A 13,061-nucleotide genomic window follows, 5' to 3' on the forward strand; every position below is an offset into this window, starting at 1 on the left:
ATAGAGATTTAAAAAGCAGAATTGCCTGAATCCAAAGTCAGCACTTCAAATAAAAGTCTACCCAACTGCAAAATATTGAGATTTGTCATGTTTTTGAAGAAGATCCCAAACGTCTTATGCTTAAATAAAACCTTGCATGAACAAACGAAGCACTCATAAAGCAACATATCATGAACAAATCTAAAGAAATTCAACAACAGATGAGGAACTTCTATCAGTCTGGATTAACAAGGTTTTTCTAAGGTTGTGAGATTTTAGCAAACTCAGGCAAAAGCAAATATCTCCACAAAGGTAGAGCAAGGAAGAGTAAACTTCTTCAAACAAACTAAAATTACTTAGACTCTAAATCTGTTTTTCATCCTGTGTGGTAAGAGGAAAAAAAACAAAAAAAAAATCAAAATATGAGGCTACATGTCCAATTATTTAAAAAAATATAAAGTAAGATGCATCTTCTGCACTCATTTCATTCTGTCCTCATGATTAATGGATGACCAGAGCTACACGCTGACTTCTGCTTGCTTTGTGTCATCTTGATCACCTCTAGATTCCCAGGCTTCAATTAGTTGCATAATTTAAAAAAAATAAAATAAAAAAACAAACATACTTGGTAGATACAGAGAGAAGAAAAAAAATCCTTTCAGCATCCTTGCAAAGACTAATGACGAGCCTTTCCTGTCTGATTTTTTTATTTATTTTGTGCCCGTGTCCTCTGCCGTGTTGTGACAAAGCTGAAGAGAGATTACAGCTGTATTGGGCGCAGCCTGTCACTGTACAAATGCCTGTCATTAATTTCACAGGCAGGAGGCAATTTCAGAGAAGTGGACACATTCCTATAAGTGCACTCTTGTGGTGTCAAACTTCAGAGAAAAACATCAGGTCAAAAATGGTTATTTTCCACTTCCTTTCTTACCCTTTTGTATAAATATTAAAATGTAAAAATCAGATGTGTTCTTTACAGAACGTTTCTCATGAAAGATGGACCTAAACACAAAATAAACCCAGAAGAAAGGATGCCACAAGACTTTACATTCAGGCTCCGTTTCACCTTACAATTATGGACATACATCCAAAACTTTATTTATATGATATAATGCTTCAACCGACGTCCACTGTAAAAAGTAAATGAGAATTTGTTGCAAAACTTTGGAAGTTACAGACCTTGCAATTCAGATATTTTAGAAAAGCATTAAGGAATTACTTCGTCAATTTTATTGACAGTAAAAATTGACGTTTATAGCAACCACAGGAGGAAAACAAGCGTCCTCAGCGCATCTTTCTAGGACAGATGTAGATTATAATCACCCAATACTTAATATAGCAGAATATACAACTGCAGACAAACTAAGAAAGTGTGTTGAGATTATGGATTTATAAAATTATCATGGTCACAGCAGTATTTTTAGGCAACTTTGTGTTACTTTAAGTTAGCTACCCAAAGAAAATTTGACTCTTAACTTTAAAAAATTCCAGCGCTGAACAATGTAGTTACTACATAAATAAATAAAAATAACCTGACAAAGAGGAAGAAAATTCTACCAAGCAACATTCAGTGTAGGTTTGTTCTTCACCAGCAGCTAAAACAAAGCTCCAAAATTTAAAATGCAGCTATTTTCTGAACAGTATTAAAATAGGGAAAAAAGAAGAAAAAAAAAAAAAACATTCTTTCCTTTTTTATTGAAAGCTTTGTTTTGCTACTGTGCTGTCAACATGAAGACGTGACAGACTATATTGTGAAATATAGCAGAATAAACCTAATCTAGTGTTTGATCTTTTCCAGGCATAAAATAGGCAGACAGTGTTCCTTTTATTTCACTGGCAGATTTTAGTCTATGTAAAATTAGCAAAAAAGAAAACTGACAGCAAAACAAAGCAGAGACTCCCTTTCCGTTCACACTTCAATAAAAAAAAAAGTTGTGGGGAAGAAAAAGAAAAGTTGTTTTATAACTGTTTGCAGTTATAAAAGGGACCAAGTCATCCTGAGCAGGTCAGGCCCCAACTCTGCCACTTCCAGCAAGCCACGTCACACACACACCACTAACCCATCACACACTGACGATTTAATGCTGCACTATTCATAGAGTCAGATTTGAACTCGCAATTTATTTTGAAAAGCACACCACAAACAATAAACAGCTCTGTCATAAGCTAAAGATTGTATGCTAATTTATGTTAATTTCAGCTTGTAACAGCAGATACATCATCTAGCTCAACTGTTACTTAACATGATAGATCAGTCTGACACTGCAAATTCATTTACACATGAATTCATTCCTGAGCTTTTTCTTCTGGATCATCCGATTGTGGTAAATCTACAGCTTGAGTTTGATATTCATTTCTGCGCAACTGACTGACGTGTGGAAGTTCCATCAAAATGACAAACCAATGCAGATGGAGCAGAGTCGTGTATATATATTGTTTTTCAATATTGACCCTAACAATTTCTTTAAAGTTGTTCTACTTAAAGTTGGCGCACTAGGTAATCACTTATGTGGCCATTGTCAAGAATCAGCCTTGACTGAAGGAGAGATGTTGACTTATCATGACTTTTGTCATAACCCTCACCTAAATAAAATATGTCATTACTTTCCACTGGGGACATCTTGACATATAATGTCTTAAGACTGTCCCACTTTTACAGCAGTGACAAAAATAAGTGTCCATTTAAGACTATTTTCCATAGCAGTCGCAGAGAAAAGAATTAATCCGACATAAACAGAGAGGGTTCTTTTTTATCTTTACTCGTTTTTCAATCACCAACAAGAGCCACAGCGGCCCTGTCTCATCAATAATAATCCATTAAACCTCTGCAGCTTTTACCACAACAACAGTGGGAAGTGTCTTGTTTTACAGATATCTGTCCCTGTTTACTCTGTATTTTAATTGGCCCTAACCATTGAGAAGCAACAACAAGAGAGACGGTCGTACTCCAAATACTCTGGCAGCACTGCTTTCTTTTCTTAAAAGCACTGCCGACCCACCGGCCTGACAAATCCTTATTAGTGGCTTCTTCCATATAACACCACTGTGTGTGTATGTGTGTATTAAGCTCCATGATTTTACACTAGTGACCACAGAATCCTATTTGACCAATTAAATCGGGACGTATTGGCTGTATGTGTGCGTTTCGCGGTGTGTGCGTGGACGTGTCCACTCTGTGGGTGTGTAAATATTAAGAATTCTCTTGACACCCAATTAGAGAGCAACATGTCATGACCTCCAGTTTCAAGAGACACCAAAAAGCTCATTTGAAAAAAGACACAACTTGGAACTGCTTAACAAAATGCCCTTACTAACGAGCACCTGTAAACACAACTGTCTTCCTGCTGATTGCTGTTGAAAAAGAGTGAAGGGGGAAAAAAACTCGGTTTGTGCAGAGAGTAACACTAATTATTATGCATTTTTGGACTGGCTGTCGTCGTTCTCGTCTCTAAATTCTCACAAATCTAATTTGGTATTACTTTTTAAGGCTGTGACAGCATCCTCGCGAAAGCATTGATAGCGATGTAACATTTTTATTCGGTCATGTTACAACCACGCACTTTAAAGTATTTTAAACAGGATTTATGTAAGAGACAAGCAAGAAAAAGAACATCATTGTAAATTGGAAACAGGTGTTAAGGAAGAAGAAGTTGTATCTGTCTATAAAATAAAATCCTACAGCAAAATGAGGAAAAGTTAAAGACGCACGCACACTTGTACAAAGTACAAAGTACAAGTGTGAAGTCAAAATTTTGGGATTCAATCTAGGAGACACAATGGGGTCCCCTCCTGCCGTCTCTCGTCTCATCCAACCGTTCATCTCTCCACTTGTGGAGTTCGTGTGCACGAACAAAACTCGTGATCAAAGTAGGGCCATGGTCGGAGTCTTCACATCACACAAGAGGGAGCCGAATCGGAGGAAGGAGAAAGCTTGTGTGGTCGGGGGTAGATGATGAAACGGAATATGAAACAGTCAAATAGAGATCAACTCTGCCGATCCATCCTTTTTGATCTCGGGCACCATCCATATATATATATGGATGCTTGGAAATGTTTTGCCTCTCTTGCACAGCCACCGTGAATGATAAACACAAAGGCACACTTATATTATGCAGATCCTTTCAGCTTCACATCTGTTCTCCCCATGCATGAAAGCTGTATCAATCACATGATATCAAATTGTATTGGTTCTGTTTTTGTTTATGAAATGCTTACTGTTCCTGCGTGTGCATAGGGGAAATGATAGACTTACAAGAATAATATGCATCTTTCACCTTGAGGCACTGGCTCGTTTGCATATCTGCATCCATAAAGCAGCTAAAGAAGCGTCTGCAATTACAGAGGGAACGTAAGAACTCACATTTTCCTCTGATGGACAGACTGAAAAAAGCATAATTTCTCTGTATACATTGCGTTGGTTACTCTTGGAGAAGAATTGTGCATTATATGACTAATTATGATAATGACCATATGGTCTTGCTGTATTGTGTGGAGCTGAAGCTCGGGAGACAGAGATGTGTTTCCTCCATAATTAATCAAACTTTTTATTAATCGTGCTGTGCATGTAAGCAGTGCTCCCTCGTCTCCAAACATGAATGGAATGAAACCACAGAAAAAATTACAGAAAACAAAATGTATATATTGCAATCAAAGTGGCAGTCTGGTGCCTAGTTCCTGGAAATGTTTGCTGGCTGGCAGCTTCTGTTGACTTCTTTTGCTGCCAAACACAGTTGAAAACCATTACACAGAAGCCATACAGCCTGCAAATATTACCATAACTAGTCCTTTGTATACAGCACGGCAACTCAGAGGGGAAATGTTAAATCATTTCCACAATATCTCAACAAAGCTGCTGTTTCTGGATTGCTTTCACTGTCTATAACATGAGACAATGTGTGTTCAAGTCTTTCTTACAGGGGGTTTAATTCAAGTGTTTAACTCAAAATATAAACATGAGTCCCTATATCTGACACTATGTCGTCAAATACAATTCATTGGTTTGAGGTGGTAATACTTTGAACTAAGGAGAGAGGCCTATAGGTCCAAAGATGTATTAATTCATCTGCATTATGTAATTTTAATAAGTTAAAGTTTTTAGATTCATTGCATGTGCTAAAGTTGACAGGCCTACTTTTGATCTAAAAAAAAAAGAACTTGTAAAACAATCTGTTTTTATTGAACATGCTTGACAGTGTTCAGTACTTACTATGAAAGGTGTTTAGAAACATGCTTAAGTCTCCCTAATATGGTCAAGTTCAGGTATTAAACTCTCATCTTCCCTCCATTTGACGACATTATGTGAAACGTGACATTGTATCAAGTTATTCTGCAGAAAATATGTCCAACCTTCTGTATTTTAAACAAGTGTAAAGGGTGCAAACTTTTCGGTTTATGTCGTACTTCAAAAGACTTTTTTGGTGTCAATCATCCAATAATGTTATACTTCTTGTGCAAGCATTGAGCTGTGTGGCGGATTTGCAAAGATTTTAAAGTGCAAAAGTAAAAAAATAAATAAATTAATTAAAAATTGGCTGCAATATTAATTTATATTTATCATGAAAATGAAATTTTAAAAGATTTTCACTGTTTACATTTGCATGTAAATGAACCAAAAACAATCCCTGGGCCAGAGACTGAATCGAAATTTATGTCCAACCTTTTTTTCTGGGTCCTGGCGCAGCTTCCGAAATAAAAATCTGCAAGAATAAAGTGGCACATCAAGAGCTGCAGAAAGGGGGGCAAAAAATATTGTATGCTAATAGAAGACAGCTCAGGGGAGCAGGAGCTTAAATATGGAAGATACATAACTAATTTCACATCTGAATGTGAATTAATCAAACTAAGACTCATCATCATATAATCTCAGAGGCATTGCTCCATAAATGCACATAAGTCAGCGCAATAGGCACAATGGATTTGTGGATGAGACTAAATTGAGCATGTTGAACAAAAGAAGTAAAGGTCGACTTATTACTGCCACTTAAGATAATGTGTTTGTTTGTGTTTCGGCAATAGACTCCTGAGGTTAATAAATCCCTGCATTCATCTGGCAATAATTGCAACAACAGGCGGCAATCATTGTGGATCAGGGTGCATGGAATGCATTATATCCGTGTGCATCATCTGTGTTCATTTGTAGAGAGGTCAGAAGTCACGTTAACTCGGTTCAGTTTGCAGGCTGCCAAGGAACAAACAAAGCTCTAGGCATGTCTACGGACATCATTAATGAATGAAGTTGCTGGTTTTGCAGTCAGCTGCAGTTTAAGTGAAAAGCAAAGTATCTTGAAAGAGGCAAGTGTGGAAAATATGGTTTTTGTTTTACGCAACAGCTCTGTGAGTAAATGCTGCATATGCTCAACAGGTATAGCGGTATCTGTAACTCCTCAAGGCCGTTTTACTAAGCAACAAAAACATCAAAAGCCTTCTTTAACAAAGCTGGTTGTCCTGCAGCCTCATAATAACACAGCTCTTTGAAGCAGGCACTGAGAGAGTTTTAAGACCCCCTGATTTGTGGTAGAATGTTGCTTTAAGTTGCTGTGAATCCCCCCAATGAACAAGCTAAGGGGTGTTTAGCCTCTAAACCAAATTTAACAATGTACTGAATCAACCACATTGTAGATCTCACCATTAATGATGAATTTCAACACAACTTTAACAAAATTGCTGACTGATATTCATGCAAAAGAAGCCAATGCCGAAATAGACACCCATGTTTGTGTCCAAATGTGAACAAAAGAGACTTAGTAAGTCTTTATAGCCTATGGTAAGGTCAGGTGCGTTTATTTAGAAAATGCATCGAGTTATGAATCTTCAAACGTTGGTAAAGAGTGGAAGATTTGCACTTGAAAAGGAAACTAACATATATATATATATATATATATATATATATATATATATATATATAATCCCTGTCTTCTTGTTCCACAACTTCCAGCCATTTGCAAACCTTTTACGTCTTTGATGTTTTTCTTGACACGTTCAGTTCAGCAAAATGTATCACTCAACAATTCTCAACAATTCAAACATGCCAACATTTATCTTTTGATGCCCATACACCAAAAAGTATTGAAAGCAGTTATTTGACTAAGCTCCACGCAGTTTGTGTGACATTGTGTCTATGCCATGTTCAATAATTAAAAGAAAACCCTCAGAAAATGTATCCGATATAGTACTTCACAAACCTTCATAGATGCTATTGACAATTTCAGTACTAGAGGTCACCAAGACCAAGATCATTTCTGGAACTGAAGACTCACAATGTGTTGATCTTGACTGTTGAATTTGCTAAGATGTTTGGGATGTCACATCCTGCCGCTGTCTTCTAAACTCGTGATGTGACATTAAATGTGCATAAGTTAAGCAATCAAAGTGCGCAACCCAAACGGAGGACATAATTTTGAGATTTATGCAAAAATGAATTGGGTGTGGCATTATTAATTTTCCCAAGTGAACTCTCTACCCTGTACGTTGATTTTTGCCGTTGATGACCTACCTCAGGTGATGTTTCATGTAGCTGGATGGTAAAACAAACTGGTCCCACCATTAGAGTCTGCTTGGCAATATCTGTTGGCCATAGGCGTTGGATGATGTAGAAGATTTGAAGGTCCTGTAGGATACAGAACAATTGAGATGTGTTGTTTTTTTCTACTTGATTTTGGTCACTCTTAAATGTTTCAGAGCAAACAAGTTATAACAGTCAACAAAAAAGGAAAGAAAACAATAACATAATATATTCTCCCAATATCTTAAGACATCTGAACAAGCAACTTAATTCATTGACGTCTTACAGGCTGAAAATGGTCGCAAAGCAATTTCTAAGGCTTTGGCACTCCAGTGAACTTCAGTCCTTAAATGGAGAAAACGCTGAAACATAGTGAACCTTCCCAGGAGTGGCTGGCTTATTAAAATTACTCCAAGAAAGCATTTACAACTCATCCAGGAGTCACCTAGAGAATTGCAGGCCCCCCTTTGCCTCAGTTGAGGTCAGTGTTCATGATTCAACAATAAAAACAGATTGGGGCAAAAAAACTGTTGGACAGATCTAAACCAAACCACACAAAAAAGGACATTTGACAGAAAAGAAAGAAAAAAAATGCAGTAATATAATGGAGTTATTTCGTGCAATTCTTAAATTTAACATTCCTTTGGGTTGATAAATTGTTTCATGCATTTATTTATATTGACAGCTTTGGTAAATAAGGATGCAGGGGTAACTTTTACCACATATGGCCACATTGGTTTGAGCATCTTTCTTTAATATCTGAAACTATTTTAAAAATGTTTGTTCTACTCACTCTGATTATCTTTGCTGGTTATGAAAATGGGTCTGTGACAAGAACTGTTTGGGGAGGATGTGGAATTTTGTTTTATAGAGGGAACTAAAATAAATTAATCTTAAAAAGCTGTACTTATATATATATAAGGCAGTTCGATTATGATTAAATATTATATCTTGCCAAAAGTATTCACTCACTTGCCTTTAAAAACATAAAACAATTTAAATGACATTGAGTTCTTAATCCACGGAGTTCAATGTAATGCCGCCACTCTGGTAACAATAACAGCCTTAACTTCTGAAATAGATTTCTTGCATGGCGTCTTTGCCCATCCTTCCATTAAGCAGATTTTTAAGGTCAGAGTTTGTTAGACAAAGAAGAAATTCCCCACAGTCTGAAAGTTTCCCAACAGATTTAGGTCAAGACTTTCTACAGGCCAGTAAGATTCTTCCACCTCAACCTCACTCACCCATGTCTCGATGAACTTTACTTTGCGCACTGCTGTGCAGTCGCTTAAGAAATTTAAGGGGTCATTTCTAAGATGTTCCCACAAAGTTGGAAGCATGAATGTATCCACTTTTCACAAATGTTTAGAAAAGCAGCCCGCAACCCTGTGTCCTGGACCTTATAAATTTGTGACCATGGAACTAATTGGAACACCTGAACTCAATAATAGATCAATACTTTTTACAATATTAAGCATTTTCTAAAAAAAAAAAAAAAAAAAGTGTATACTTGAGCTTTCTTTTGATACTGGACCTTGTATACATGTATACCAGCCTTTTCTAAAACATTTCACCTCTCTCTGCCATATTCGATTATAGTCTACCACACAATGGTAGAATATGAAAAAAGCCTCTTCCTATCTAGCAAAATCCATCTGTGTACTTTTGCTTTTTGAGTAGGTGTTCAAGTTGAGTAAGACGGTGAAGAATCTTTTGATATTCAGCTCTATCAGAAAGTAGGTCAAGACGGAGTACGCGAGCCAGAGAGTACGCGACTGATCTGGAAAATCAAGCACCTCGCGATGCGATTGAATTAATACCAATATCATTTAATTTTCAGCAACATTAGCTCTGATTTTACCCTCTTAGCATTTCAAAAGTATGCATCAAAGCCCCTACGGTGTGTGATACAGTTGGACGAGTGCCTAATTGACGTAAAAAATATATATATAAAAACAAAATATATCAGGTAGTTTCTGACAGACTGCTCCAATCTTCTTTTCATTGGTGTGTTTTCGTTGAGAACATCAGTAACCTGAACAACATCAGATCCCCAGCAAATTACTCCACTTTGTTTCTCCGTCTTCACCTAATGATTGGTTTGAGTTACTGAGTGCAGATGCCTTCTGTTCCCATCCCCCCCACCCGTCTCCTTCCACATCATCTACACACCTCGGGATTAGCTTTTCCACAGGTCTCGTCCCGCTGAGATCAAGCTGTGAATTCAATGGCACTGCGGGGAGCTCGTGTTTATTTGTATTTATTCGTCCCTGAGGTGTCTATCTGAGCGCAATACGCTCAAATATCATTTTCAGGTAGCGCTTCCCGCGTTCCGGTCTCACATCAGAGTGTGTGTTGGGGTGGGAAGGTGTTCTGGGGTAAAAAAAAAAAGAAAAAAACTAAGAGCGACTTGGTCGCAGCAATGATTAATGGGGGAAACTTTCTGTGCCCATTCCATTCGGATAATGGTAGCCAGGCGAAACAGAAAGCAATCTTACTTCTCGGTCTTTTCTGCACAATTGATCAAAAGGAAGTGAAAAAATAAGAAAAAACGTAAAAGTGTGGAGCACTCTCAGTTTTTAAGTTCGGTGTTTGGGTTCTACCTTTACACACACCTTTTTGAGAAAGCAGCTCACCTTCACAACGGATCGAAACAAGCACCAAGTGCTAAATCGAACCCAACTTGTAGAAGCTACTTTTATATTCAAGACTGATTGATCTGGGCATTCAGCATCTGGCATTTCCACATTTTTCCCCTTCTAATTAGCTCCTGATACTGGCATAATTAGCAAGCACAGATGGACTGAGGATGTCTGTCACTGTCTCCCTCATACAGCCTTGTAGTGCAGCCTACTTTGCACTATTTGTTTTTTAAAACCATTTAAGTTTGGCACCTCTTATTTTGTTTGCATTTTGCCTCTAATTTCTGATAAGAAATCAAATTATGGAAAATTAAAATGGTTAGAAAAGCCTTCCTTTATGAAATTTCCAAAAATTTTTCCTTTGCATGCTGAAAAGTTGACTTTGGAATGTCAGGAGATATTATTTGTCAACATGAAAGTTGTTTCTCCCGCTGAATAAATGTAAATTTCCTCAAATTTCTCATTCTGAATTTTTCTTTACCAGGGTTGCCAATAATCAGGGCACTGTTACCCCGCCAGGAGTTTTGACCCTCAAAAAATATTATGAAAGTGTAAAATCCTAAGATTTCAAACCGACTTTCATACATGTTTTTAATGAGGACATGGCTAACTCGGCAGCAGCCAGACAATTAGAGCAGAGGAGGTGGAAACTGAGGCTCAAATTGGTTGCCTCGAGATCAGCGCTGTTTTCTTTTGGCTCGGTATTTTGCGCATACCTTAAAGGTATGGATCAGAAGTCCAGAGATTTCTTCAGAAGTTCCTTCTTTAAGAGAAAGTGTTGATGTTAGCTATTTGTAAAGCTTGTTTTCTGACTAGGAGACCTGCAGAGCACAAACATCACAGAGGCTTAGGTTGAGGTTTATCTCATAATTAAAAACAGCAGAAAAAAAGCACTAATGAGATAAAAGAATGGGGTCCAGGGGGGGATATTCGTGACCCCTCGTTGCTGTGATGACCTCTATGTTATTTAGGCCAGCTGGTACAGTACAATGCCCAAAACCTGCAGTATTCATTGACATGAAGATTTGGACGTACATAAACATGCTGGGAAAACAGGAGACTTTTTATTAGTAACTTCTAGAAAAGGGAAAAGAAAATTATAATGTTGAAATTCCTTCCGAATGAAATTCCTTCCTTCCAAACTTTTTACTTTTTACTCTACACTTCCTTTCTTCCAAACTTTCTTCCAAAATGTCCTCCTTCCTTCTAAACTTCATCCCAGACTTCAGTTCGAAGCAGAATCGAACATGTAACAGAAACAAATATTTTGCATCTGTTACAAAAATGCATGCTGGCAAATATTTCATAAGTTCTGCAGTTAGACACAGCAGATGTGTTACACTTTAGAAAAAATAAATAAATAAAAATCCCTGAGTTGATGATCTTTATTTCCAGTGTTATAAAACAAAAAGATTTTTAACATATTTATTTTTTTATCTGCCATCATTAAACAGGAGCAGGGGAGTTGGGGGGAGATGACATTGATGAAGCGGCTAACAATCTATTATTCAGTGAGCGCCTTTTGAATTATATCCTTTAAAATCAGGTTTGGCGTTTTGTTTTGAACTAAAGCCACACATGTCAGGCTCTTTGTGAGTGACCTGCATCGGAACAAAGACTGAAGTATGCGGGCAGAATGAAATATTGCACTGAACTCTAACAAAAGCAGAAAAGTGAATGATGTTTTACGCAGCCGCTTATTGTTTTTATTGAGGTACTGAAGCGAACAGGTGGAGTTGTGTGTTAACTGCGCTATGATTTAAATCATCACCAGACTTGGAGCTCAACTATGCCAAAAAGTGGAAAGTTCAAGGTCTGCTGACTGCAGATGGAAATCATTCTTTGTCAGCGTTTTATCAGGCCTTTTCAAACTGGCTTTGAAGTATTTCAGGGCTTACGGCGTGTAGCTGCTGAATAAAGGGAAAGTTCTGTTGGGTCAGTTTTAGAGTTGATCCATTAAAGCCCGGTATTCTCGACTTTTGGGAAAGTTTGAGCCTGCAAAACTTTATAATGGGAGTCGTGATTTTTTATATTTTTATTATTTTTTTAACTGAAATTAAACAACACACTGCTGGAAACTAATGACTTATTCTCTGGTTGCACTAGATTTAATTTAGGTGAATCAAATTAAATGGATCAGAAAACAAGAATATAAATAAATCTGCAGCATTTATTCCTGTTCATGTTTAGTATAATAAATCCGTGTCATAAGCTGCATTTCCTTTACAAATGTGCGCAAAACTTTATTGTCGCGATTAATAATCCTGAGTGAATACAATTGTTCACGACATAAACGATTAAAAAAACATGCCCGCCATCATCCTCCTACCACTTCCTGTCATCTTTTCTGCCATTGGTGACATCCGGTTGTTGATCAAATGACTCTGATGATACAAAAAAACTTTTTCCAAAATACACCAGTTTTGATGTAGCCGAGAAACCACTTCATCCAAGAGCAAAAGGTTTTTATCAATAAATGTGTTTTTGCAAAAAAAAAATAAAAATTTTGTTTCAATTTCAGTAAATCAGTAAATGTTTACTTATGTTCTGTTCGGAATTCCAGTTTGCACAATAACAGTACAAAAGTTCAAGAATAAAAATCAAATGTTTTGCACTTTTTTCCATGAACAACACAAAGATATCAATGATTCATGTATGCAACTGTGACACAAATTCAAAGTTCAGGTGTGAATATCATTTGTAATGTAATTTTACCGTTAGTCAAATTCAAGGCAAATCTTGCACTCATTTAGTAAAATATACCCATTGCGATATTTTAATTAAGGTACAAGCTTTATTTGCTAAATGTGTGAAAAGTTCAGAGATGATATCAGCGCTGCACTGCAAACATTTAATTTGCTTCGGAGCTGTAAGGCATGCAACTGGAATAACTAAATCATCTGGAAAAAGATCATTTAGCAGCTGAAAACATGATTTTT

The 13,061-nt window shown here is 37.0% G+C and overlaps 1 long non-coding RNA gene across 1 annotated transcript in view; it reads right to left on the minus strand.

The window, feature by feature from the left end:
• Positions 1–446: 446 nt before the first annotated feature.
• Positions 447–13,061, minus strand: part of LOC116716044 (uncharacterized) — a 134,135-nt gene continuing 121,520 nt past the window's right edge. The window contains exons 4-5 of the long non-coding RNA XR_004338375.1: positions 7,472–7,585; positions 447–457 (exon numbers count right to left, since the gene is read on the minus strand). This is a non-coding gene — a long non-coding RNA (uncharacterized LOC116716044). The remainder of the gene's footprint in view (positions 458–7,471; positions 7,586–13,061) is intronic.

The sequence above is a fragment of the Xiphophorus hellerii genome, chromosome 24, assembly GCF_003331165.1.
Source record: "Xiphophorus hellerii strain 12219 chromosome 24, Xiphophorus_hellerii-4.1, whole genome shotgun sequence".
Taxonomy (NCBI): Eukaryota; Metazoa; Chordata; class Actinopteri; order Cyprinodontiformes; family Poeciliidae; genus Xiphophorus; species Xiphophorus hellerii.